The following is a 26821-nucleotide window of genomic DNA, read 5'->3' as shown; positions in this document are numbered from 1 at the left end:
TCTCAGGTTCAGAGATTCTGCAGCATGACTGCTGCTTTGAAGATAATCTCTGGTTTTCTGAGATTTTTGGGAGGATCAATCTGCTTGATCCTGCCCTAGAAACAACACTCTCACGAATGAAAGGAAGCTTGGTTTATTTTGAATGCCTTTGGGTATAGAAATCGTTTATGTCATTCTACATGTTTCTAGTACTCATGTCTGAAACAGGAATGAATTCTCAGTAAAGATACAGAGAGTTCTGGGAAAACCTATCTTCAGAGTAATCACAACATTTCAAAAGATTCTAGAATTAGTACAGACTCTAGAGTGTTCTCCACAGGAATAAATATTCTGGTCTTGATAGGAACATTTTAATTAAGCATTTGCCCTGACATTTATTGAGTTATAACATACAAAAAAACAACGTGTCTGTATTTTCCTTTTTTAAAAAATTAACTTTTGTCCAAATATATAAACTGGTAAATCATTGATGAATTTTTAAATCATTGGTAGCTACTCTATGAAATTTTGGATTGCATAATATTTGCTTATGTTCTTAGAGACTAGTTCTAACAAAAGAGTTTGGCTTATATGTCAATAGATATGATTTACTTTTGGGGGCATCATAAACTGCTAGAGAAACTATTTTTTAATTCATAATTCTTTATTGGATAGACATGGTTGGCAGCATTGATTTATTTATTTACCCTGTATTGAATTGAGGGACTCTTTGTGCTTTGAAAAACTGAATAGAGTTATTCTCTTGTTTTCTAAATGATATAAAATTAAATTGAATGATTATCTTTCTGTTTTAAGAGATCCAACTAACCTTAAATGAAATTTAAAATGGCATTTTATGAAAGAAATAATAAAAGCATACAGTACACTATTTGTAGTTTTCTTTAGAGTGAAGATATATTTTCTATGCAATTGTTGCTTCTAATCAAACAACTAGCTCACAAGTACAACTACACAGAACAGATGGCAAAGCCTTTGCACGTTAGACTTTATATCTGAAAAAGAGACACTGTATTTTAAAATTGCCACTTGGGAACATAAAGTGTTCTCATGAGAAAAACACATTTTACACTTTAAAGGCAGTCCATAAAATAAAGACAGATGTTTAAATGACTTCTTAATTAACACAAAACAAACATTTCCCTACACTGTGGGGATAAAGTGCTGCAATTAAGATGAGCCCTTTAAAACAGCCTGGGACATATTTTATGCAAAGTAATACCAAATATTTTATCTTTTAGGATTTTCTGTCTTTTGTTAAGAAAAGGGTAATTATTATTTATCCACAATTCATTAATTTGAAACTGTTATAAAAATAATAACTGTTATTTTCTAGTTTGATAAAAATACTTTTTTAAAAAACGTGCTTGAGTCTAAAGCATATTATAGCTACAAACAAATATTATTTTAAGCTAATCATACAATTAGCACTGAACACTTCTATTACCCAAGGAAACATTCATTAAGGGATTGGAGAGATGGTGATGTTTTTCAAAATGTCTTCATACAAACTGTATGCAGAACATATTGCTTATAAAAAATATATATATTATAATATAATCACAGATAGCTTAAATGTTTGAATAATCATATGAACAAAGAGAAGAATAAAAATAAACATTTTTTATTCACGAGAAATTCATTTGGGGGAGAAAAAAGCATGTTGACATTTTTGTAGGCTTAAGGTGACAAGATAGAAAGGAACACCAGCCCACCATACAAAGTGACAGTGGTACCTTGTACTTCCTACACGCCCGGGGTCTATCTACTGTTTTAATATCTCGAAATAAAGATTTACAAGTAGTGTAAGAAGTAATAAAACCCAGAAGGCATAAGGCTCACTCTCAAATTTTATTAATGTCAGCAGTTTTGTCCGCTTTGCTAAAGGCAAGAACAAGAAAATGGTATGCCCTATTTGGGATAGTTGAAATTAATATAAAGAGATGATACAGAGAAAGAAGACCTCCTGTACATTCAGAGGGCTTTTCTTCTACAACAAAAAGAATGACTTGCTGACTGGAAAAAGATAGAATAAATATTACAAAGGAGAATCAGTGGGGGCTGGCCCGGTGGCGTAGTAGTTAAGTTCACATGCTCCTCTTGGGTGGCCCAGGGTTCACAGGGTCAGATCCCGGGCGCAGACCTATGCATCACTTATCAAGCCATGCTGTGGCAGGCATTCCACATATAAAGTAGAAGAAGATGGGCACTGATGTTAGCCCAGGGCCAATGTTCCTCAGCAATAAGAGAAGGATTGGCAACAGATATTAGCTCAGGGCTAATCTTCCTCACAAAAACAACAAAAAAGGAGAATCAGTGTCAAAGGTAGGTGTTCAGGAAAAAAAAAAAAAAAAAAGTAGATTAGCATCTAATATCCAAAGAGAGGAGTGGTGGAAGAAATTGATTTTATTATTGCAGATGTAGAGGATAACACAGAAAGTAAAATAAAATAAAATTATGCAAGGCCTTAGTGGATTCATAGAGATAGCAAGTCATTAACTAAAGATTATGATCAATACAAATATTTTCTTACCTGAATAATCTTGAGGATTTATATTAAATCTCTAATGGCTCCTTTGTTACAAAGAGTCTAATGAAATATTTTCAGTTCATTGATTCTACTTGTACTGTATGCCTTGATTTTGAAAAATTAGCAAAAATGATTTTGAAACCCAGCTGGTAAACATTAAAAATTATAAAAAAACAAAACAAAACAAAAGGAAAACGTCAGAAAACTATAGACGGAAAATGATTTCCTAATTTTCTAGAAGTAACAAAATGTGAGTTCCAAAACCACAAACCAGGTTTTGTGATCACAAAAAGGTCCTAGAACATTCATCTTACAAAAACCAAAAATTTAAACATTTGTCTAGTATTTACTATCTATCAGTTACCATGCTAAGAGAATAAACAAAATGATGAACCAAGAAAAACATCCTCTCATTTTGGGAGAGCACAATCAGAAAAGGGGAGATAAAGCACAAATTATCAAGCATGCTACATTAAATGTACTCAATGAAAATCTGTAGGGAATATTATAAATTATCAAATGGTTGAATTAGCAAGCTTGTCTGCAGGAGTCAGTAATGACAACAAAAATATCTAATTTTGGTGTTGAAAAATTAGTTGGCATAAACTCTAAATTGATTGTTCATGTGAGCACTTAAAAATATATAAGAAGTAAATATGAAAAACAAAAGAGTTTTTTAAGTCAGTTGTGCTTCTTAAAGATAATTTGGGAAAATTGTGTATCATACACATTTTATAAATGTATTTGAATAAATATTTCATGATTTACTTATGGCCTAAATATAAAAAAGTGACCTGAAAAATGTTACATGTAGATTTCATAATTGATTTTACAGCTATACGTAAAATATTAATTAATAGATCTCTTGTCAAATCTATAATACTGAAAAAGTTCAGGACCAACTTCACAATGTATACTTTACAACTGTTGTGTCCATGTAGTGAATAAAGAAGTGGCAAATACATGGTTCAAAACTAGGGGCAGGCGTTTGCTCGAATGTTGGCTGGGAAAATAATGACTCAAAGTGTCTTGCATTTTGATAGTCTGATACAGAAGTATGATCCCCAAATATAAGATAAATTTTAGAGAAGTGAACGTAAAATGATACATTTGAGTTAAAAATAATTAATTATAGAAGTATAGTTTCAAATATAACTGATGTACAGATTATATTAAAGAAAACTTATATTTTAGTTGATCAAAAAGATAGTCTAAGCCACAAGTTGGATGCGGCTGCTTTAAAAACTAATAAAATCTTAAGGACATTTATATAACTATATCTTAAAGTAAGTTAGTGCAAATGTAGGGCTAAGATCTAGAAATACATCAATCCTATTGCATTTCATTAGAATCCATATTACTTCTAGATTCCCGATTTCACTTCTGCATATCACAGGGGTAATACATTGTCAATCATTTAAGAGCAGATGGCTAGAGAAATAATTCAAGGTAAATTTGGACTTTTAAACTTAAAAAGAAAAACATTAAGTGGAAAAATTAGTGGTGTCTTCAAAGGTTTTAGTGTCATGAAGAATGTTTATATTATGCTGCTTTAGAGGACAGAAGTAGAATCAGAGTGTGAAATTAATGGTAAAATTTGAGTTTCAGAGATGACATAAAAACATTCCTAATGTTAGGTCTCTAAAATGATCCGTATTTTTTTTTGTGTGTGTGACGAAGATCAGCCCTGAGCTAATATCCATGCCAATCCTCCTCTTTTTGCTGAGGAAGACTGGCCCTGGGCTAACATCCATGCCCATCTTCCTCTATTCTATATGGGATGCCGCCACAGCATGGCCTGACAAGCGGTGCCTCGGTGCGTCCCCGGGATCCAACTGGGCCACCAGCAGCGGAGCATGCACACTTAGCTGTTACACCACAGGGCCGGCCCTAAAATGATCTGCTTTTTAAAGTTTAAATTTCCCCATTTCAAAATTGCTCAAGCAAAGACTGAATGACACATACATAATAGAAATCTTACATCATGAATAATAGTGAGATCAGAATTTAAACTATCATCAAGGATAAGACATATGGAGCAAACAAATCAGCTTAAAATCTTACCGAGGACTAACAAAACAGTTGAAGAAGTGTCAAAGGTAAACACATTTTTTGTTTTTGTTTAGTATAAGCAAATGAGAAAATGTCTGGTATCATTAATTATTAGGGAAATGCAAATTAAAGCTATAACAAGATACCACTACACACCAATAGAGTCTTTAGAATTAAAAATACTAACCATATTCAGCGTTGATAAGGATCCACTTGAACTTTAATACACTGCTGATTGGAACATAAAATGGAAAAACAGTTTGACAGTTTCTTATAAAGTTCGTGGTATACCTACCACATGACACATGACATTCCTGCGTATTTGCCCAAGAGAAATGAAAGCAAAGAATTATATAAAGACTTATACATGAGTATTCATCATAACTTTATGACTAATAACTCAAAACTTGAAATAACCCAAAAAGTCCATCAACAGGTAAATGGAGAAACAAATTGTGGTGTATACATGGAGTAGAGTAATACTCAGCAATATAAAGAACTGGACGATAATGATGCTCACAACAGCATGAATCAATCTCAAACTAATTATGCCGATATAAGGAAGACAGATTACATACTATATGACTCAATTTACATAATATCTGGAAAATGTAAATTAATCTACTTGACGGAAAATAAATCAGTTTTTTTACGGGGATAGAGGAAATGAGGGAGAAAGAGGCAGGGATTACAAAAGGGCACAAGGAAACTTTAGGATACAATAGATAAGTTAATTCTCTTGATTGTGGAAATTGTTTCTCATCAAATTGTATGCTTTAAATATTTAGAGTTTATGTCCAGTATCCCAAAATAAGGCTATTTAAAAAATATACTCATAATTCATCTAAGGTGTGCACGAGCAGATGTGTGTGTTTATGCGTGCATATGTAGATATGTATACGTGAGTATATTTGCAACATCAGAGGACTTAGAGAATTCACTCATACCCTCAATCCACTTAAACGTCTATAAATGTCTCTAGTTAGGAGACTTTCTGGTAGTGTAGAGGAGATATTTTTTAACTGGAGACCTCCTGAGCCTTCAAGATTTTGAATCCAGGATCCTCAGAGTGGTCTCTGAAAAGTTCCCTCTTGTTCACTCTCCTGCTCTTTCTTTCTCCAAGTGGAGAGAAGGGAACAGCAACATGCAACTCCTTTCTTTCCTTTCACAGAGGTTGACATTTTTTTTGGATTGACTAAACAATTACTTATTGAACCACTACTACATGCCAGGTACTGGTAAAGTATGAGTCAGATTGGGGAACACTCTCTCAAATATTGTAATATGGGCCATTAAATCAAGGAATAGAAACATCTTAAAAGCAGGAACGGTTTAGTATATTTGGCCTAAAGATGGTCCCAGGAGTACAGGGAAGGAATGTTTTCCTCCTCTGACTTCTTACTCCTCTTCCCTCTGTTCCATAACACTCTTCTAGGATTGCTACCCTCTCCTTCTTCTACGTGGCATTGATGGTTTCCACAGTGGGGGGCATTCGCTGGGTGCTGTGTGTGGGTTTACTGTTCTCAGCTGGCCTTAGCATTTGCTTCTCAGCCTTTAACTGGCAGGATGTGCATTCCGTGAAAGCATATCTCCTGCTTCTGCCATCCAGGCCATTGGCTTCTGACCTGTTTTAGAACGTAATATTGACCAACATAAAAAATGGTCTTGGATGTTTGGTTGTCCTCTGTTTCTAAATAGCACTGAGAACATTGCTGATATTTCCTATTAAATCCTTTCTGCTTACTGGAACTAGTTTAACCTAATAGACGACTCATGTTCCCAAGTGATTGAAATGGCTTTTGAGTGAGGGGGGCCTTTTGAGTGAGGTTTTCTTGCATAGACAAGATTGATTAGCTATTGCTCAAGCAGGAAACCATGATCGTTAGATTCTATTTTTGCTTCTGTTTCTTGAACTGATAAATTAACAAATTAAACTAAATAATTATCCAAGACATGCAGTAAATCAAATTATATAAACAATTAAACAACTAGAACAAATAAACAAGTTTAGTCAGGCAAGAATATATAGGAGGTTTCTGTTTAAAAATGAAATTATTTTTAATACGTTGTACTGTGAAATAACTCCCTGCTGTCACTATAGGATATTTAAAATAAGTGGCCGAGAATGTCATTTAAAAATTAAATTGTTTTTCCTTTTTCATTGTTTAAAGACACCACTCAGTCCTCTTTTTAAAAAATATAATATTGGTCAATTGATGCAGTTCTTTCACATAGTTGACGCGGTAACGAAATCAGCCCTGAATTAAGGCCCTAGACAGTCAAATTAGTCAAAGTTTTACTAAAGGCAGCTCTCCTTGTTCTATTTTGCTTAGGTTTCTTAGTAAACCTGGGTGAACTTAGTGCACCAACAAGTCCTCAAAACCAGCTTTCTCCTGAACATGATGGAACAAGACGTTCTCATAGAGAAGAGCACTGTTTGACACATTAAGAAGTTTGATAACGTAAAGGCACAGTTGAATGTTGTTGTAAACCTCATGGTCAGGCTAAATTTAGGAGAGGTATGGGGAGGTATATAGTATATTGGGCTTTTCAGGATTTCCTCTGAAAGAGAGAGAGAGATAGACACATACATACATACATACATACATAGGTGCATGATAATACATACATAGATACGTGGATACATATACACAGATGCATAGATGATTGATAGATAGATAGATAGATAAATGAAAGAAAGGAAAAAAGGAAGAAGGAAGGAAGGAAGGAAGGAAAGAAGGAAGAGAGAGACAGAAAGAGAGAGAGAGAGATTTCCCTTCCTTGAGGACATGATGCTACCTGCCATAATGTTTTTTGATTCGGGTAACTTAAAGATTTCGGAACTGAACAGCAGCTTTACACTTGAAAAATTCCTACTCAAAGTCAGGTGATAGTATAACACTTGTACTGTATCACACATGTTATCTGTTTGTGGTATATACCACACACACATATCTGTTAATGGTCATTCAGCCATAATTCTTTTTGAGGATGTGTTCCAATTCATAACAAAGTCCTACAGCTCACCTTGTGGGCTAGAAGACTGGACATTGCTGGTTTTCTTGCTCAAAGGATGATGCACTAAGGCCCTCATAGTATCAGAAATACTGGCAAAACACTAGGGGTTATCCTCACATGCATTTTATAATACTTAGCAGCAATAATGATAATAGTAAATCTTTATGTAGTGCTCTACAATTTACAAATTGCTTTTTGATATATTATTTCATTTAAGTATTATAAAAACTATTGCTATGGCTACTACTATTTATTAATTAAGGTTGTTTGTACTTTGATCCCAAACTTTGAGTCTTATGAAGAAAAGACAAAGTATTAAAAAATGAGGATGTGATTGAATCTTGTAACTTAAAAATCACCAAAATGGATTTAATTTAAAGGATTCTGGTTCAATTTATAATGTAGTACACTGATAATTTTTGTTTGATATTTTATGTTTTCAAACATCAGAGAAAATAACCTTAAAAAAATTTTCATTCTTTTATCTTTTAATCACCTCAAAAATCCCATCAATACATCACCATCGGATCTAGAATATGAAAGGTATATTAAATTATCTTTGAATGTGTCCAATTTTAAAATTCATTTCAATAAATTTGCTTATGTCCCTCAAATGTCTAAGGAGAATCAAAATAATTTCTAAATTCTTTTAACCAAGTTCGTTTTCCCCCTAAATTCATAGAATTGAGAGTATCATCTTGCAAAGTATGTATTAAAAATACCAATCATAGTTGATCCTGTAATATGAATTTGTCAGAAATGGCATTTTTCCAGAGCTAAAATTTTTGCAAAAACAAGATAAAGGCTTAAATCAGTTTGGTAACATCTCCCTTTTTGTAACACATATGAAGTAGATTTTTTTTAATTAAAAATATTTAAATATCTGTAGAACTGGTTACTTAAAATTAACGTTGATGGCTCTTTATATAGTAAATGATGATCTTTTTAAAATAGTTTTAGAGTTTCATAGTTTAATGTAGAATGTTTAAGAAATAAAGTAAAACTTTATTCCTTTTGAGAAGAATGAGATTTTCACAGACAATTTAAAGATTTATTTAAGTGCCAAAATTGAGAGAAACAATGTTTTGATTATTTGCTTATCAATGCAGATTTTATTTGTATATATTCATTGCAATAGATTTTTCTAATGTCTTACTTATTCTCTGGTTGTACCTGTGTCTTAGAATTCAGTAGTAAATTATAATGGAACCATGCTAAGTATAATTTTGGTTAAGTCTAGAACATGTAGAATGAATACATGGAGCATTATGGGCACCGTGATAATTCAAAGATTCAGTCAACTGGTCTCCTAGGAAGACAGGCCACCGGTGAGATTTTATCTCTACCTCACAACCATGTTTTCCTGCATTTAACGTGGCTCCTGTAAAGCGAGCATGTGAGGTAGCTGCTTTAATGTGTTTACTATCCCTGGATTTCAGATAGTACCTTTATATGACATTGTAATGCTAATTAATTCTTGATTATTTACTGCCTTATAGAAATCTCCTGCTGTATCATGCCAACTTAACCTCTTTTCATAGTTACTGTTGTGAAATAAACAGAGGCATTTACGATTTAGGCTTATTTGAACACCACGGAACACTAGATATAATGCTTAGAGAATTCTTGCTGATTCGACTTAATCTCTAAAAATGTTTTAATGTTATAGACAGTGACCTCAATTATACTAGTAAAACATTTTTAGGACTGTGGGAGACTTGAATTTTATAGAGATGTTTCTGAATAAAACAAGGATAAGGAAAATTACACTTTAGATCTTGGACATTAATATGCTTAATAAAATAAAGATTGACTAAGAGGCTAACAGTAGCAAAATTAAATCCATGTCATGGGATAATAAACAGGAGAACATCTGGCTGTATCCATGACATTATTTTCTAAACCATTCTTGATATCAAGAGCACTTAGTGCTAATACATGTGTCTCTTGTAATGTCTGTATCTTAGGGAAGTTGGTAACCACCAATCAATTCTCTGTTTCTATGGGTTCAGATTTTTTAGATTCCACATATAAGTGAAATCATACAGTATTTGTCTTTCTCTGACTTATTTCTCTTAGCATAATGATCTCAAGTTTCATACACATTGTTGCAAATGGCAGGATTTCCTTCTTCTTATGGATGAATAATATTCCATTGTATGTATATGCATATTAGGTCCATTTGGTATATAATGGTGTTCAAATCCACTGTTTCCTTATGGAGTTTCTGTCTGGATGATCCATCCATTGTTGAGAGTGGATTTTTAAGATCCCCAAATATAATTGTATTGCTGTTTATTTCTTCTTTTAATTCTGTTAATATTTGCTTTATATATTTAGGTACTCTGTGATGAGTGCATAATTATTTACAATTGTTATATCTTCTTGATGTGTTGACCCTTTTATGTTATATGTTATATGACCTTATTTGTCTCTTTTGACCATTTTTAGCTTAAAGTCTATTTTGTCTGATATAAGTATAGTTACTCCAGCTTTCTTTTGGTTATCATTTGCTTGGAATATCTTTTTTAGTCACTTCACTCTCAGACTAAGTATATCTTTAAAGCTAAAGTGAGTCTTTCTTGTAGGCAATATATCATTGGATCTTGTTTTTTATCCTTGCAGCCATTGTATATCTTTTGACTGGAGAATTTAATTCATTTACATTTAAAGTAATTATTGAGGAGAGAAGTCAAGATGGCGGTGTAAGCAGACTCTGAACTCACCTCCTCCCACAGACACAAGCAATTTACAACTACTCGTGGAAAAATTACCCCTGAGACAGAACAGAAAACTGGATAACAGGAGCTCCTGCAACAAAGGACAATCCTAATCAAGGTAGAAGAGGCAGAAACTCCCTTCTGGAGAGAAAAAACGCCACCTTCACCAGCTGACAGCCTCACAGCCACCCGGGAGCAGCCCAAACATGCGCAGTCTTCCCTGGAGGAGCGGGGCCCTGAGCTGGGGAGCGCCCCCGCTGTGGGCATTTTGTGGACCCAGCACAATTGAGATGAGTGGCATAATATCTGACTTTGCCTGTTACTAAAACATTAGGGAGCACCCCCAGAAAAGCCGGTTCACAAAGAAATTAAAACTGGCTCTCAAAGGGCCCATGGGCAACTTCACCCGTTTCAGAAAGCAACCTAAAATCACCAGAAAGAAAGGTGCACAGTGCTGTGGTGAAAAGAGACTCACCTGATAGGCTCTGAGTGCATCACAGTGAGAGGTGCGACCTCTCCAGGGACTGGGACATTGGCGGCGGCCATTGTTGGGGCCTGGTGTGGGTGTGCTGACACAGACACCATTGGAGTTCTCCCTGGGGCCGGCTAGCCCAGGTCTGCCCCACCAAATAGAGCACCAATTTAATCCAGCTCAGCCAGGGCAGGCAGCCCACCCTAGAGACTGGCCCCACCCAACAACAAGCCCTCAGGCAACTCGTGGGCCTGCATAGATTGGTGACTGGATTCTCTGCAGCCTGGCAACAGCCCACTTCAGTGGGGCAGGGCATGCACAGGGAGCAGATGGAGAGTGTGGGGTGGTGGTGGAGTGTGTGGGGCTCCTGCCCTGGAGAGACTGGGTCCACTTCAGGAGGTCGGGGCGCACACATGGGGCAGGACTGTGTTGACCGTGTGTGTGGACCTGTGGGTGGCAGGGCTTGTCAGCTGCAAAAGACTTGTGCTTCTCAAAGACCCACATAGGGGGTTTGCCCCACCTTCCAAAGCCTGAAACAATTGGGTGCTCCTGTGCCTGAGGCCAGCCTCACCCAGCTGCAATCCTCAGAGAGCTGACAAGAGACCTAAAGGCTGGAGGCTTATAGCTATTGTAAGCCCCTGAGCTTAACAACCCACCACGCTGGGGGCCTACTCACTTAAAAGAAACACTACAACACAAATGTGCTATTAGAACTTGCAGCCAACTGTGCTGGGGCTCCCCACACCTGACAAAGAGACTGAAGGGCCCACAACAACTACAAGCAGCTGAGCATTACAACAGCTGGCCAGGAGGATAACTCAACCTCCCTGGGCACCTCAGGGAGAGCAAGCACGCTACAACAGAAGGACACATGTAGCCCACATAGGGGACACCCCTGGAACATTGAGAACTGAGGGAAGCACACTGCAGGCCTCCTAAGGCATCACTTATATAAGGTCACCTATCCAAGAATAGGAGACATAGCTGACCTACCTAATACGTAGACACAAGCACAGGGAAAGAGGTGAAATGAGGAGGCAAAGGAATACATTCCAAGTAAGGGAACAGGACAAAACCCTAGAAAAGGAACTAAGTGAAACAGAAATGAGCAACCTACCCAACAGAGAGTTCAAACAAAGAGTGTTAAGGAAGCTCACTGATCTGGGGAGAAGAACAGATGAACTCAGTGATAATGTCAACAAAGAAATGGAAGATATAAAAAAGAACCAATCAGAAATGAAGACTACAATACTGGAAATGAAAAATTCACTAGAGGGACTCAAAAGCAGAGTAGAGGATACAGAAGAATGGATCTGCGAGCTGGACGAAAGACCAGAAGAAATTACCCAAGCTGAACAGGTAAAAGAAAAATGAATTAAAAAGAGTGAGGACAGTCTAAGGGACCTCTGGGACACCATCAAGCACACTAACATCTGTGTTATAGGTGTAGCAGAAGGAGAAGAGCGAGACAAAGGGGCAGAGAATCTATTTCAAGAAATAATAGATGAAAACTTCCCTAACCTACGGAAGGAAACAGACATCCAGGTACTGGAAGCATGTTTGGAGAGCACCAAACAAGATAAACACAAGGAGGCCCACACCAAGACACATCATAATCAAAATGTCCAGAATTAAAGATAAAGAGAGAATCCTAAAAGCCACAAGACAAAGACAAGTTACATACAAAGGAAACCCTGTAAGGCTATCAGCTGGCTTCTCAGCAGAAACCTTTCAGGCTAGAAGAGAGTGGCACAATCTATTTAAAGTGTTAAAAGGAAAAAACTTACAGCCAAGAATACTCTACCCAGCAAGGTTATCATTCAAAATGGAAGGAGAGATCAAAAACTTCCCAGACAAGCAAAAATTAAAGGAGTTTGTCACCAAGAAACCAGTGCTACAAGAAATGTTAAAGGGACTGATTTAAGGGGAAAGGAGAAGACCACAAATAGGAAAAATTATCTATTTCCATGATAAGAGGGTAATGGATACAAATGCACAAAGAGGTTAGATATGATATCAAAAACGTAAAAGGAGGGAGGAGGGTAGTTAAAGAGTAGAGCTTTCAGACAGAGGTCAAACTAAAGAGACCACCAATTCTGTATAGAAGGACAAAGGAACAGAGAAGGACTACTAAAACACTGAGGAAAAAAAAAGTGAAAAAATAGCAGTAAGTACATACTTATCAATAGCTACTTTAAACATCAATGGACTAAATGCTCCCATTAAAAGGCATAGGGTGGCTGATTGGATAAAACAACAAGACCCATATATATGCTGCATACAAGAGACACACTTCAGACCTAAAGACACTTACAAACTGAAAGTGAAGGGATGGAAAAAGATACTTCACACAAATGGCAATGAAAAGAAAGCTGGGGTAGCAATACTCATATCAGACAAAATAGACTTTAAAACAAAAACTGTAAAAAGAGACAAAGAAGGGCATTACATAACGATCAAGGGAACAATCCAACAAGAGGATATAACACTTGTAAATATCTACGCACCCAATGTAGGTGCACCTGAATATATAAAGCAATTATTAATAGACATAAAAAGGGAAATAGACAGTAACACAATAATAGTAGGGGACTTTAACACTCCACTTACACCAACGGATAGATCATCCAAACAGAAGATCAATAAGGAAACATTGGCCATAAATGACACACGAGAACAGATGGACCTAGTAGATATATACAGAGCATTCCATCCAAAAACCGAAGAATACACATTCTTTTTAAATGCACATGGAACATTCTCCAGGACTGATCACATATTAGGCCACAAAACAAGTCTCCCTAAATTTAAGAAGGTTGAAATAATACCAAGCATCTTTTCTAACCACAAGAATATGAAACTAGAAATCAACTATAGGAAGAAAATCAGAAAAGCCACAAATACATGGAGATTAAACAAAATGCTACTGAACAATGATGGGGTCAATGAAGAAATCAAAGGAGAAATCAAAAAATACCTGGAGACAAATGAAAATGAAGATACGACATGCCAGAATTTATGGGATACAGCAAAAGCGGTTCTAAGAGGGATGTTTATAGCAGTACAGGCCTATCTCAACAAACAAGAAAAATCTCAAATAAACAATCTAACAATGCACCTAAAATAACTGGAAAAAGAAGGAGAAACAAAGCCCAACATCAGTAGAAGAAGGGAAATAATAAAAAGCAGAGCAAAAATAAACGAAATAGAAACTAAAAAAACAACATAAAAAGTTAATAAAACCAAGAGTTGGTTCATTGAAAAGATAAACAAACTTGAGAAACCTTTAGCTAGACTCACCAAGAAAAAAAGAGAGAAGGCACAAATAAGTAAAATCAGAAATGAAAGAGGAGAAATTACAACAGACACCTCAGAAATACAAAAGATTGTAAGAGAATACTATGAAAAGCTATATGCCAATAAATTAGACAATCTGGAAGAAATGGATAAATTCTTAGAACCATACAACCTTCCAAAACTGGATCAAGAAGAAGTAGAGAATTTGAATAGACCAATCACCAGTAAGGAGATCGAAACAGTAATCACAAACCTCCCCAAAAATAAAAGTCCAGGACGAGACGGCTTCCCTGGTGAATTCTACCAAACATTCAAAGAAGACTTAATACCTATCCTTCTCAAACTCTTCCAAAAAATTGAGGAGCAGGGGAAGCTCCCTAACTCACTCTACGAAGCCGAGATTACCCTGATACCAAAACCAGACAAGGACAACACAAAAAAAGAAAATTACAGGCCAATATCACTGATGAACAAAAAAGAGCAAAAATCCTCAACATAATACTAGCAAATCACATACAACAACATGTTAAAAAGATTATACACCATCATCAAGTGGGATTTATTCCAGGCATGCAGGGATGGTTCTACATTCACAAATCAATCAACGTAATACACCACATTAATAAAATGCAGAATAAAAATCACATGATCATCTCAAAGATGCAGAGAAAGCATTTGACAAGATACAGCATCCATTTATGATAAAAACTCTGAATAAAATGGGTATAGAAGGAAAGTACCTCAACATAATAAAGGCCATATATGGCAAACCCACAGCTAATATCATCCTCAATGGTGAAAGACTGAAAGCTATCCCTCTAAGAACAGGAACCAGACAAGGATGCCCACTGTCACCACTCCTATTTAACATAGTACTGGAAGTCCTAGCCAGAGCAATCAGGCAAGAGAAAGAAATAAAAGGGATCCAAATTGGAAAGGAAGAAGAGAAACTCTCACTATTTGCAGATGACATGATTTTATATATAGAAAACCCTAAAGAATCCACCAGAAAACATTTAGAAGTAATAAATGAATATGGTAAGTTGGAGGATACAAATTCAACATACAAAAATCAGTTGCATTTCTATACACTAACAACGAAGTAGCAGAAAGAGAAATTAAGAATACCATCCCATTTACAATTGCAACAAAAAGAATAAAATACCTAGGAATAAACTTAACCAAAGAGGTGAAAGAGCTGTACACTGAAAACTATATAACATTGCTGAAAGAAATTGAAGAAGACACAAAGAAATGGAAAAATATTCCATGCTTTTGGATTGGAAGAATAAACATAGTTAAGATGTCCATACTTCCTAAAGCTATCTATAGATTCAATGCAATCCCTATCAAAGTTCAACAACATTTTTCACAGAAATAGAACAAAGAATCCTAAAATTTATACAGAACAACAAAAGACCCCACATAGCTAAAGGAATCCTGAGAAAAAAGAAGAAAGCTGAAGGTATCACACTCCCTGATTTCAAAATATACTACAAAGCTATAGTAACCAAAACAGCATGGTACTGGCACAAAAACAGACACACAGATCAATGGAATAGCATCGAAAGCCCAGAAATAAACCCACACATCTATGGACAGCTAATCTTTGACAAAGGAGCCAAGAACATACAATGGAGGAAAGAAAGTCTCTTCAACAAATGGTGTTGGGAAAACTGGATAGCTACATGCAAAAAAATGAAATTAGACCCTTACTTTACACCATCCACAAAAATTAACTCCAAATTGGTTAAAGACTTGAATGTAAGACCTGAAACTATGAAATTCTAGAAGAAAACATAGGAAGTACGCTCTTCGACATCGGTCTTAGCAACATCTTTTCAAACACCACATCTGACCGGGCAAGAGAAACAATAGAAAAAATAAACAAATGGGACTACATCAAACTAAAAGGCTTCTGCACAGCAAAGGAAACCATCAACAAAACGAAAAGACAACCTAACAATTGGGAGAAGATATTTGCACACCATACATCGGATAAGGGGTTAATCTCCAAAATATATAAAGAACTCACGCATCTCAACAACAAAAAAACTAACAACCCAATTAAAAAATGGGCAAAAGACCTGAACAGACATTTCTCCAAAGAAGATATACAGATGGCCAACAGACACATGAAAAGATGTTCAAAATCATTAACTATCAGGGAAATGCAAATCAAAACTACAATGAGATATCACCTCACGCCCGTCAGAATGGCTATAATTAACAAGACAGGAAACAACATGTGTGGGAGAGGATGTGGAGAGAAGGGAACTCTCATACACTGCTGGTGGGAGAGCAAACTAGTGCAGCCACTATAGAAAACAGTATGGAGATTCCTCAAAAAATTAAGGATAGAACTACCATATGATCCAGCTATTCCACTGCTGGGTATTTATCCAAAGAACTTGAAAACACCAATGCATAAAGATACATGCACCCCTGTGTTCATTGCATCGTTATTCACAATAGCCAAGACTTGGAAGCAACCTAAGTGCCCATCACGGGACGAATGGATAAAGAGGATGTGGTATATGTACACAATGGAATACTACTCAGCCATAAGAAACGATGAAATCCAGCCATTTGTGACAACATGGGTGGACATTGAGGGTATTATGCAAAGTGAAATAAGTCAGAGGGAGAAGGTCAAATACCATATGATTTCCTTCATTAATTAGTAAATAATAACAACAGCAAACACACACATAGAGACAGAGATTGGATTGGTGGTTACCAGAGGGGAAGCGGGGAGGGAGGAGTGCCAAAGGGATAATTGGGCACATGTGTGTGGTGATGGGTTGTAGTTAGTATTTGGGTGGTGGACATGATGTAATCTATGCAGAAATAGAAGTATAATGATGTACACCTGAAATTTATACAATGTTATAAACCAATGTTGCTGCAATAAACAAAAAATTTAAAAAATAAATAAATAATGTAATTATTGATAGGTAAGAACTTACTATTGTCATTTTGTTAATTGTTTTCTGATTGTTTGGTCGATATTTTGTTTCTTTCTTTCTTTTTTTTTTTTCTTTTTTTGGTGAGGAAGATTGCCCCTCAGCTAATAACTGTTGCCAGTCTTCCTCTTTTCAGCTTGAGGAAGATGGTCCCTGAGCTAACATCCATGCCAGTCCTCCTCTATTTTGTATATAGGACACTGACACAGCTTGGCTTGATGAGCAGTGCGTAGGTCTGTGCCCAGGATCCAAACGCGTGAATCCCCGGCAGCTGAAGTAGAGCACACAAACTTAACCATCACGCCACCAGACGGCCCCGGTATTTTGTTTCTTTCTTCTTATCTTGCTATCCTCTTTTGTGACTTAATGACTTTTTGTTGAGGCATGCTTTGATTCCTTTATCATTATCTTTTGTGGAATTACTATAGGTTTTCCCTTTGTGATTACCATGAATCTTACATAAAATATATTTATAACAACCTATTTTAATCTGATAACAACTTCTCTTCAATAGCATACATAAAATTTACAGCTTGAGCTCATTAAAACAAAAAAAAACCCACTAAGACCTTAAGGGTTGTAGAAACAGGCAGGCTATCTTCATGGATGTCAATTGCACTGGCTGTAAGATCTGCTTCATGTTAATTGTTCTTATTACTCTGAGTGATATTCGGTTAGGTCTGTATTCTCCCACTCTGTCTCCCCTCCATGTTCATTTTAATCAAGTGACAAGGATGATGACCTCATCAGATAAAGCATAATCATTCTTTGGTCAAATGTACATAGCTCAATTTTGCTTTAAGCACAGAGGCATAAAGTAAGGATGTTCAATAATTATTTAAAATTAACTGAGAGTATTATTGTGTGATTCATGTTATGGTACTAATAGCAGATGGAGAAAAGATTGCTATTTGCTTCTTTTATTAATAAGTGCATTTAATCTAATATTTAAGTTTAAATAGAAAGTTAAAATTATTTTAGTTGTTGCTACTATTATTATGTAGTCACTGAATTCCGCATTTTCTGTGAAAATAATGTTCGGTCCCATTCCGGCATTGGAGGAAAAAATATGAGAAGTACAAAACATTTGTGCTTTAAAATGTTTTAGCATTCAAAATCACCATTTACCACATAACCAGTCAAGCAAAATGAAGATAATGTAAAAAGAAATTTACAATTCATCTCAAATAAGTATTTACTTTAAGTTTAATGAGCTAGTTGCTATATATTTAATGAGTTAACTGGTGCATATTAATTAAATCTCAAATGCTTGTTTAAAAACTCTTTTGGAGGATTTCATGCCATCTGGTTAACTTACTTTAAATGACAAAAGCAGTAAGTACTTAATTGCATTCTTATTAATTCACTGTTGTTTCTAAACATGTGAGACTTTTAATGAGCATTTCACAAAGTTTATTGAAAGAATATTGTATAGATAAGAATAAATGTTTTGTTAACTCCTTTGCTGCTAAAAGTAGATATAAAATAGTGCAAAAATGTCATTAAATGTGATTCAAATTCTTATTTGAAAATAAATTGTTACCCTATAGAAGTAAGTGGATTTCTAAAAACATCTTCCTTTAGTGTTTTTTTAATTTCCTGCAGTGTATCCACAGATGTTAGGTTTAACTTTCTCTCTGGTTTTTACGCCCCAGAAAAAAAAAGGTTATGAACTGAGACATACACAACTGTTTAAGCTTAGTGTGACACTGAATAGAGAAGTTAAAGCTCCTGTTGAGTTACTCTCCAACTGTGAGTGATGCAGAAAGATGGAGAACGATAGTTAGACATCAGTCAAAAAACGGGCATTTTAAAGAAAATATGGTCAGACCACAGTTTATGCATAAACTAAGTTGTGAAAGTTGTTTGCAAATGTATTGTTTAGAACTTAGAAAACATTTTCCTTTCCATTGATATCATGATCTGCAGATACGGTTCCTTGGCCCGTCTGAAAATAGGTCTAACCTGTCCTGTACAACAACCAGAGTGTAAAGTAGTGCTTTTTAGATCGCAGGCATGACCTCACTACTGGGTTTTGAATTAATTAGATAATGACCATTTTTTTCTAAATGAAAACAATAGAATATAACAAGGTAGTTCTACTTTTTGAGAACAAGAATGCACTTGTGAGGCCTTTGTTTCATTTTTATAAATATGTCTACGTTATGTATGTGTACAGTGTTCAAAGTTTTGCCTGTTCTGAGTTGTGAAATCAAATGGGTCTTATGGTGGATAACTACCCCAAAATTTGAAAATAACTGGTTTAAGCATTCTGTAAAAACCAATGACTATCACTGTCTAAATTCTGTCCCTGACACAGTTCAAAAACTTGGTGTCTATCAAACTATTTTTAAACATTTGAGTCTATGGCTTTGCTAGATAAGCAACATGAACTTCAGTTCGAGTTGCATTCCAAGAAAATCTTCAGCAAAGTTAATTCTGTATATGTATTTCTAAAAATAGTTGTCATTTTCCTCTAAGAGACTTCAATGACAAGTAGTCAAGTAAATGGATATAATAAATTTTTATTACCTTTTTTTGGTAACAACAAAACAAAGCATTTCTGGATTTCACGATGTTTGTGGGATGAAGAGTTTTTTAGATCACTCTGTCTGTTCAGAAGCTCAGACGTGTGAAACCTTTACTTCTCCTTAAGGGGTGGAACTTATAGCAACAACCATTCTGGCTAATAGGTCACATCTGTATATTTCTCCACATGTTGGGAGTTAAGAGTATTCTCTGACCGTTTTGCCTAAGAATACCATGTTTCCAGTGGTTCTTTTTTTTTTTTTTTTCCCCCAAAGACCCAGTAGATAGTTGCATGTCATAGCTGCACATCCTTCTAGTTGCTGTATGTGGGCTGCGGCCTCAGCATGGTCGGACAAGCGGTGCGTTGGTGCGCGCCCGGGATCCGAACCCTGGCCGCCAGCAGCGGAGCGCGCGCACCTAACCACCAAGCCACGGGGCCGGCCCTCCACTGGTTCTTATACTAAGAAGGCAGGACCTTCAGAAAGGAAGTTGTAAGCAGGCGTATAAGGGGCCACCAGCTGAGTGCTGCTCTGTATCCTCCACTCCAGAAAAAGAGACCTGGGTCACTTATGGTATATGGAAGAGAAAGGAACATTCATGAATCTCTTTTCTGTCTAGAAATATTGATAAAAGGTACAACTTAAGGCAAGATGAGGTTGAGAGAGACCAGTACAGAAGGAAGTGCAGGTTTTGAGATTAGCTGCATTAACAGAGCCGATGTGGGGAAATGTAAATACTACCTAAAAGATATTTTGTAGGAGGTTTGTTTACATTTCGTTTCTTTACCATGATCTGAGTTACACTTAGAAAATAAAAGTCTTGCAGGAATTATGGAAAGGAAAGATGGAAAGGTAAAGTCAGATCACGAATACTTATAGGAAAAGATGGGACTAGGTGGGATCTGGCTAGAGAGAAATCAGAGGCCACACTGGCATTTATTTTGTTCTTGAACCAAGTCCAACCTTTACCATTGAGAGTTTTTAATCATAAGCAGTGGAATCTGGCTCTGGTTAATTAAACAGAAAATGATACTGGGCTCACAGATTTTTAGAAGGACTGCAGATGTAGGATTAAATCTAAGCTTTGAAAAATAACACTAAAACGGTGCCAGAGAATTGACATAATGAGAAAATCACAACTGATGTAGCCATTTACATTGCTGCTAGAAACTGGACCGTACTCTAGCTGCTACTGCGGCCAGCACTGATAACACTTACAGCAAAAACTCCACCTGGCAACAAGCACTGTCCCCCAAACTGGGCAGCTCAGGCGCAAACCTTGCTGCAAAATGAAGACTCCAGGCAGAGCCTGTTTCCTTATCTTGAGCACTTCTGAACCAGAGCCTCCCGTGCGTATGCCTGGGGTCTGGTTGGTGCAGCCTTGGTCACTTGTGGATGCAAGTGAGGCTAGGCAAGCCAGTTTTCTGGGTTACTTTTTAAGAAGGCCGAACTTAGTAGCCTGAAATTTCCCATCAGAGCAAGAGTCTTCAAAATATGCTAGGAAGCCTGAAAATATTACTCAATGTAATGGGCCTTTGCATATGTTGTTTCTTCCTTTTGGAAACCTGTTCTTCAAGATCTTTAGATGGCTGTCTCTGAAAATCAAGACTGAAGTTCAGTTTCACCTCTTCAGAAAGGCCTTCTGAAACCACCCTGCCTAAGTCAGTCTCCCAACTCTCCATTACTCTCTATCACCTGAACTTATCTCATTCACAGAACTTGACCAGTATTTGAAAAGTTTACTCTCTTCCTTCCTTCCTTCCTTCCTTCCCCCCCCCTTTCGTTTTTCCTACTGTCTGTATCTCTCCAATAAAAGATAGTGCAAGAGCAGGATTCTGTCTGTCTTGTTCAAGAGCTATGGTCATCACTCCCAGCAGGGCCTGGCACATGGCAGTAGAGCAGCAGATACTCGTTGACTGAGTTTTGGACAAGCAAGGGGTAATAGCAAAGTATTGGGCATCTACAGACTCCAGAGAAATATCTAGAGGGTTGGGCGTTCTAGCATATCAGAGGAATATTAATGGATGTAAATGCAAAGGACTACTGGTAGTAGCCTCTGTCCTGTCCTACACCCTGGTTTCCAGACACGCAGCTGTGTGATTCTCTGAGGATCTGCTGCTTAGGATTGGTTCTCCTGGGATGACAATCCCCTTGTTAGCGATGGCAGAGAAAGCTGTGACCTCATTCCAAGATCCTGCCTGGATGATTACATTTTTCTTTCACTATTGATACAGATAGTTAGTGTTTACTTTATAGCAGGCACTGTGCTTGCACAGTTATATGTTTTCCTTCTACTTATGGCCTCAATTCTACAGATTTCTTTTTCTCTTTGAGCCTCCTTATTGCTGATTATTTGTCTGATCATGTTCTCCTCTATATTAATGTTTATGCTGATATTGACCAGGCCCCCTCATGTAGTGGGTAAGTCCAAGGGCTCTAATGCCAGCCTGTTTGGGTTCAAATCCTAATTCTCCCATTTATTCTTTGCATGGATTGTTTCTACTCTGCTAGTTCCCTCACTTATAAAATGGGGATGAAAATAATAGCCTTATCATGGGGTAGTCCTGAGTATTAAATGAATTAATATATGTGAAGCAGTTGGAATTCTGCCTGGCAAGTAATAAGCTATATGGAAGCATTTGCTATTATTATTACTTGGAATGAGTTTCTGATAATTTTCTGATTTCTCTACCGCCTCAGCCTTACTTCCTGAACACTTAAATGGCCAATTATGCCCTGCTTTCTCTATCCTGGTATCATTTCTGGTTCCTTTTACTGAATGTTTTCCTTGATCCAGCATATTGACACGAGAAGAAGCCAGGAAAAGATCAGGAGGTTGCTCTAGGAAAAGATAGAGAAGGACATCAAGAACAACCTTTCCCTACTTCACAATTGGACCCAGTCCTCGCCTGTTATTTTTTTCTCTCTTCCAAGAGACGAATTGAAAAGAGTTCACCAGACATCCCCAGCCAGATACAGTTATTATTTTATTTCCTTTAAACAAAAGAAACTTTTGAGGCAAAGATAAGGTGGAATGATTCAACTAGTACTAAATCACAATATAAAGCTCCCTTTTCATTTACCAAACAGAAAATATTCAGATCATCAAACCTTCAACACTCAGATCTACAGCCAGCAACCTTAAGTCATTTCCACTATATCCTCCCATCTGTTGCAGTGAGCCATGTCTGTAGTAATGAGCAAATAAAATTGAATATATTTTTTAAAAGGATGGTGCCTGGTGTATGTGCTATAGACTAGATGTGTATACGTATATGTTTGGTCATATGTGCTTAAGACTGTGCCTGTTTTATTTTAGAGCATTTATTCTCATGCAAGCAAGTAGTTTAGTAAGAAATATGGACGTATACATAAGTGAAGGCTGCTACAGCTATCTTCTTTTCAGAGCAGAATAACCAACAGAAGAAAGAGGAAGAGACTCAGAACTCAAGTATGGCAATAGGTGATCCATGTGAAAATATTCAACTACTTTTGATTATTCATCTTAATTTTAATATAAAGTCAATATCTTCTATAAGTTTTCAAATCCACATTTTTTGTTGGAAGTAACTTCCAGCTTTACCATTATTTTAAACTTAGGGTAAGACTTTATTTCATTGAATATGGCACCAAAAGTTTGTTTACTAAAATTTGTATATATATTTTATATAGAAAATGTGAATATTTATGTATTTGGCTCTATTGACCTTGTGCTTGAATTGTAAGTGTGAAATTACAGGTTACAGATATATAGTAGGTACTCATCTTTTATTGCTGCTTGGATATTTACACCTACTTAGTAGTAACTTACTACTATAGAGCTCTGACTCTGAAATGAATAACAACAGCAGAATGTAGCCTATTTATTTTCTCATCATCTTTTTCAAGGTAGCGTCCCACAAATTTAGAGAAGTGTCTACTTTGCTTAGCTCAGGTTATTTCAGTGACATGAAGGTACTCTGGAATTGCAATAAAACAAGTGGAAAGTCCTTTGAGTGCATTTGAAGTAGACATTTTTCAGTACAGTGTCTAATATAAATCTACTTTTTCTTCTCATGAAGGTGTGAAGGTGTGCTGAGTACCAATACAGACTTCAGAGACTCATAAACTCTGTGTGAAGAATGTTGTTTCCTCTGTTCCAGAGCAGAATGTTTCATCCTGACAATAAAGATGAGGGTGTCTGTCAAAGATCTATTGATAGCTAAGAAAAAGTCACTACTGTAATTTTGTCTTTGGTGAACTGAATTGCAAAAAGATAAACAGTCACCATTTGGAATTTCAAATGGAACACAATCATTTAAAAATAAGACACTGAAGATAACACAAGCAGAAGAGCAGACAGTATGAAACTCATACTTAAGCTTCATATTTGCTAATATGCACAATTACACCTTCTAGGGAAACATGAGTACTCATGTTTAGATAACACTAAACATGTTAGATAACACTAACATGTATCACTCACATGATAGTGTTAAAATGCAAAAGTCAGTGAGAATGAGGCTGATGGGGAGGCTCAGCTGGACATGTACCCTTAGGAAGTTGTTTAAAATATTGGCCATTTGGCACCATCTGTTGAATTCCATACACTAAAAACAATGCTGTTCAGAATTCAATTTTTGCCAGCCAGGAATGAAGGATGTCTCTTACAGGGATCATTGAACAGAACTCATTGAACAGGAGGAAGACCATCAGAGAGACAGTGAAATATCTCCTGACCACTCCACACCACATTAATTTGAAATGGACTGAGAAAATATAAGCATTAATTCACTCCTGCACACACATGATCCTCAAATTTACTCAGTCGGTAGAGAGGTCCATCATATTGTATGTAATAAGTAGGCAAGAGCAAAATGGTGATATGGACAGATCACTTGATCAGAGCCTTTTCCAGGCCCTCACAGAAGTTTGTAAAATGTCACTACAGCAGAGAGAGAAATCCTATTATTCTGGACTATACTATTTAGGGATTCTAGATTCATCTTTAAAATGGTCATCATAACCATCATTCACCTCCTTTGAACTGACCAACAGTCCTTTTATGCAGTGAAATAGCCAATGATTAGAAAGCAAAAACACCAAACAAAATATAGGACTCAAAATCAGTCTTTTAGAATTTTGGAATTGTCTAATTTTTATTAGAGGATTTCATACATTTTTGTTCGTGGTATTTTTTCCCTTTTGTTTCTAAGGAAAGTATGTGTGTGAAAGCATATGTATGAAATCAAATACATATATGAAATTCAGTGCCTTGTACAGTGCATGGCATATGTTAAACGTTCAATAAATATTTGGTGACAGAAAAGTGAACATCACAAACCCAAGCATTTTCCTGATATGAGAATAGAGAGAATTATAGAGTAAAGTTTAAATTCATTTTTAAGGGGAAATAATGGGAATATGATGTTATCTGCATATATTTGCCTGAAGTGAGGAGAAGAAGGATAAAAGTTATATTCATATTATTTTTGATCTTTTTAAAATAACAAAAACTTAAAAAATTTACTGCTTTTAAGGAATTTACTTCTAAGATCAATGCATGATTTTATTTATAATCAGGACCAGCAAAAATTATGTAACATTTGTTAAAACATTAGTCAATATTGAGCAGCTGATCACTGTCCTGTATTTTTCCATCTATTACTAAGTAAAACTTTGAATGAGTAAAATTGCTAAATGATTGTCACAATATTGAGTTAGGCTACTCACAAGATACTCTTCTACTCAGATAATATAACTATCTAGGTCATACACATACAGCAAGCCTCTGCTTTCGACACTGATTTTATGACCAACAGAAAATTCTCTCAGTCATCATTGAGAGAGGAAAAATATTTATCATGAAAGATTTTCTCTTTGTCTTTCTTCAAAAGGCATATTTTAAACTTCTGATTTGATTAGAATTTAACCATTTTCAAAAAACATGTTGAAAAATGTATTATGACATTTCTAATAAAATTAAGAATATGTATATAAATATGAATGTGTATGTGTGTGCACTTGGGTAAACATCTGCCTATGGCTTGCTTAGTCAGTGTTTTCCCTTATTTTAAGGTTTCTAAGGAATTAGCACAACCAAGAATATAGTTTAGTTTAGCTCAAACAAGAATAGTTTTGTTAAAATCATATATTCATATATGATGCTGAAATAGAATATAGAATCATAGGAGGAGGGCGGAGTCAAGATGGCGGCGTAGGCAGACTCTGAACTCACCTCCTCCCGTGGACACAGCCAATTGACAACTACTCGTGGAAAAATTACCCCTGAGACAGAACTGAAAACTGGATAAGAGGAACTCCTGCAACAACGGACAATCCTAACTGGGGTAGAAGAGGCAGAGACTCCCTTCTGGAGAGGAAAAACGCCGCCTTCACAAGCCGCCAGCTTCACGGCCGCCGGGAGCAGCTCACAGGTACACAGCCTCCCTGGAGGCGCGGGGCCCTGAGCCGGGGAGCGCCCCCGCTGTGGGCATTTTGTGGACCCAGCACAATCGAGACCAGCGGCATAATATCTGACTTTGCCTGCTACTAAAGCATTGGGGAGTACCCCCAGAAAACCCGGTTCACAAAGAAACTAAAACCGGCTCTTAAAGGGCCCGCACGCAAACTCACCCGTTTCAGAAAGCATCCTAAAATCACCAGAAAGAAAGGTGCACAGTGCTTTGGTGACAAGAGACTCACCTAATAGGCCTTGAGTGCATCTCGGTGAGGGGTGAGACCTCTCCAGGGACTGGGTCATTGGCGGCGGCCATTGTTGTGGCCTGGTGTGAGCGTGCTGACACAGACGCCATTGGAGTTTTCCCTGAGACCTGCTAGCCCAGGGTCTGCTCCACCCGCTAGAGCACCGATTTAATCCAGCTCAGCCAGGGCAGGCAGCCCACCCTAGAGACTGGCCCCACCCAACAACAAGCCCTCAGGCAACGTGTGGGCCTGCATAGATTGGTGACTGGATTCTCTGCAGCCTGGCAACTGAGCTGACTTGAGCGGGACAGGGTGTGCACAAGGAGCGGGTGGAGAGTGTGGGGTGGTGGCGGAGTGTGTGGGGCCCCCGCCGTGGAGAGACTGGGTCCGCTTGGGGAGGTCGGGGCGCTCACACGGGGCAGGACTGTGTTGACTGTGTGTGTGGACCTGTGGGCAACAGGGCTTGTCAGCTGCAGAAGACTTGTGCTTCTCAAAGACCCGCATAGGAGGTTTGCCTCACCTTCCAAAGCCTGAAACAGTTGGGTGCTCCTGTGCCT

The 26821-nt window shown here is 36.9% G+C and overlaps 1 long non-coding RNA gene across 1 annotated transcript in view; it reads right to left on the bottom strand.

Moving 5' to 3' along the window:
- Positions 1 to 26394, bottom strand: part of LOC147915994 (uncharacterized) — a 160351-nt gene extending 133957 nt beyond the window's left edge. The window contains exon 1 of the long non-coding RNA XR_015553579.1: positions 26265 to 26394. This is a non-coding gene — a long non-coding RNA (uncharacterized LOC147915994). The remainder of the gene's footprint in view (positions 1 to 26264) is intronic.
- Positions 26395 to 26821: the final 427 nt, after the last annotated feature.

This window comes from Ceratotherium simum, chromosome 11, assembly GCF_057802395.1.
Source record: "Ceratotherium simum simum isolate JZ-2026a chromosome 11, ASM5780239v1, whole genome shotgun sequence".
NCBI lineage: Eukaryota > Metazoa > Chordata > Mammalia > Perissodactyla > Rhinocerotidae > Ceratotherium > Ceratotherium simum.
The sequence above is the reverse complement of the archived record's forward strand: the minus strand, read 5'-3'. Positions and strand labels throughout refer to the sequence as shown.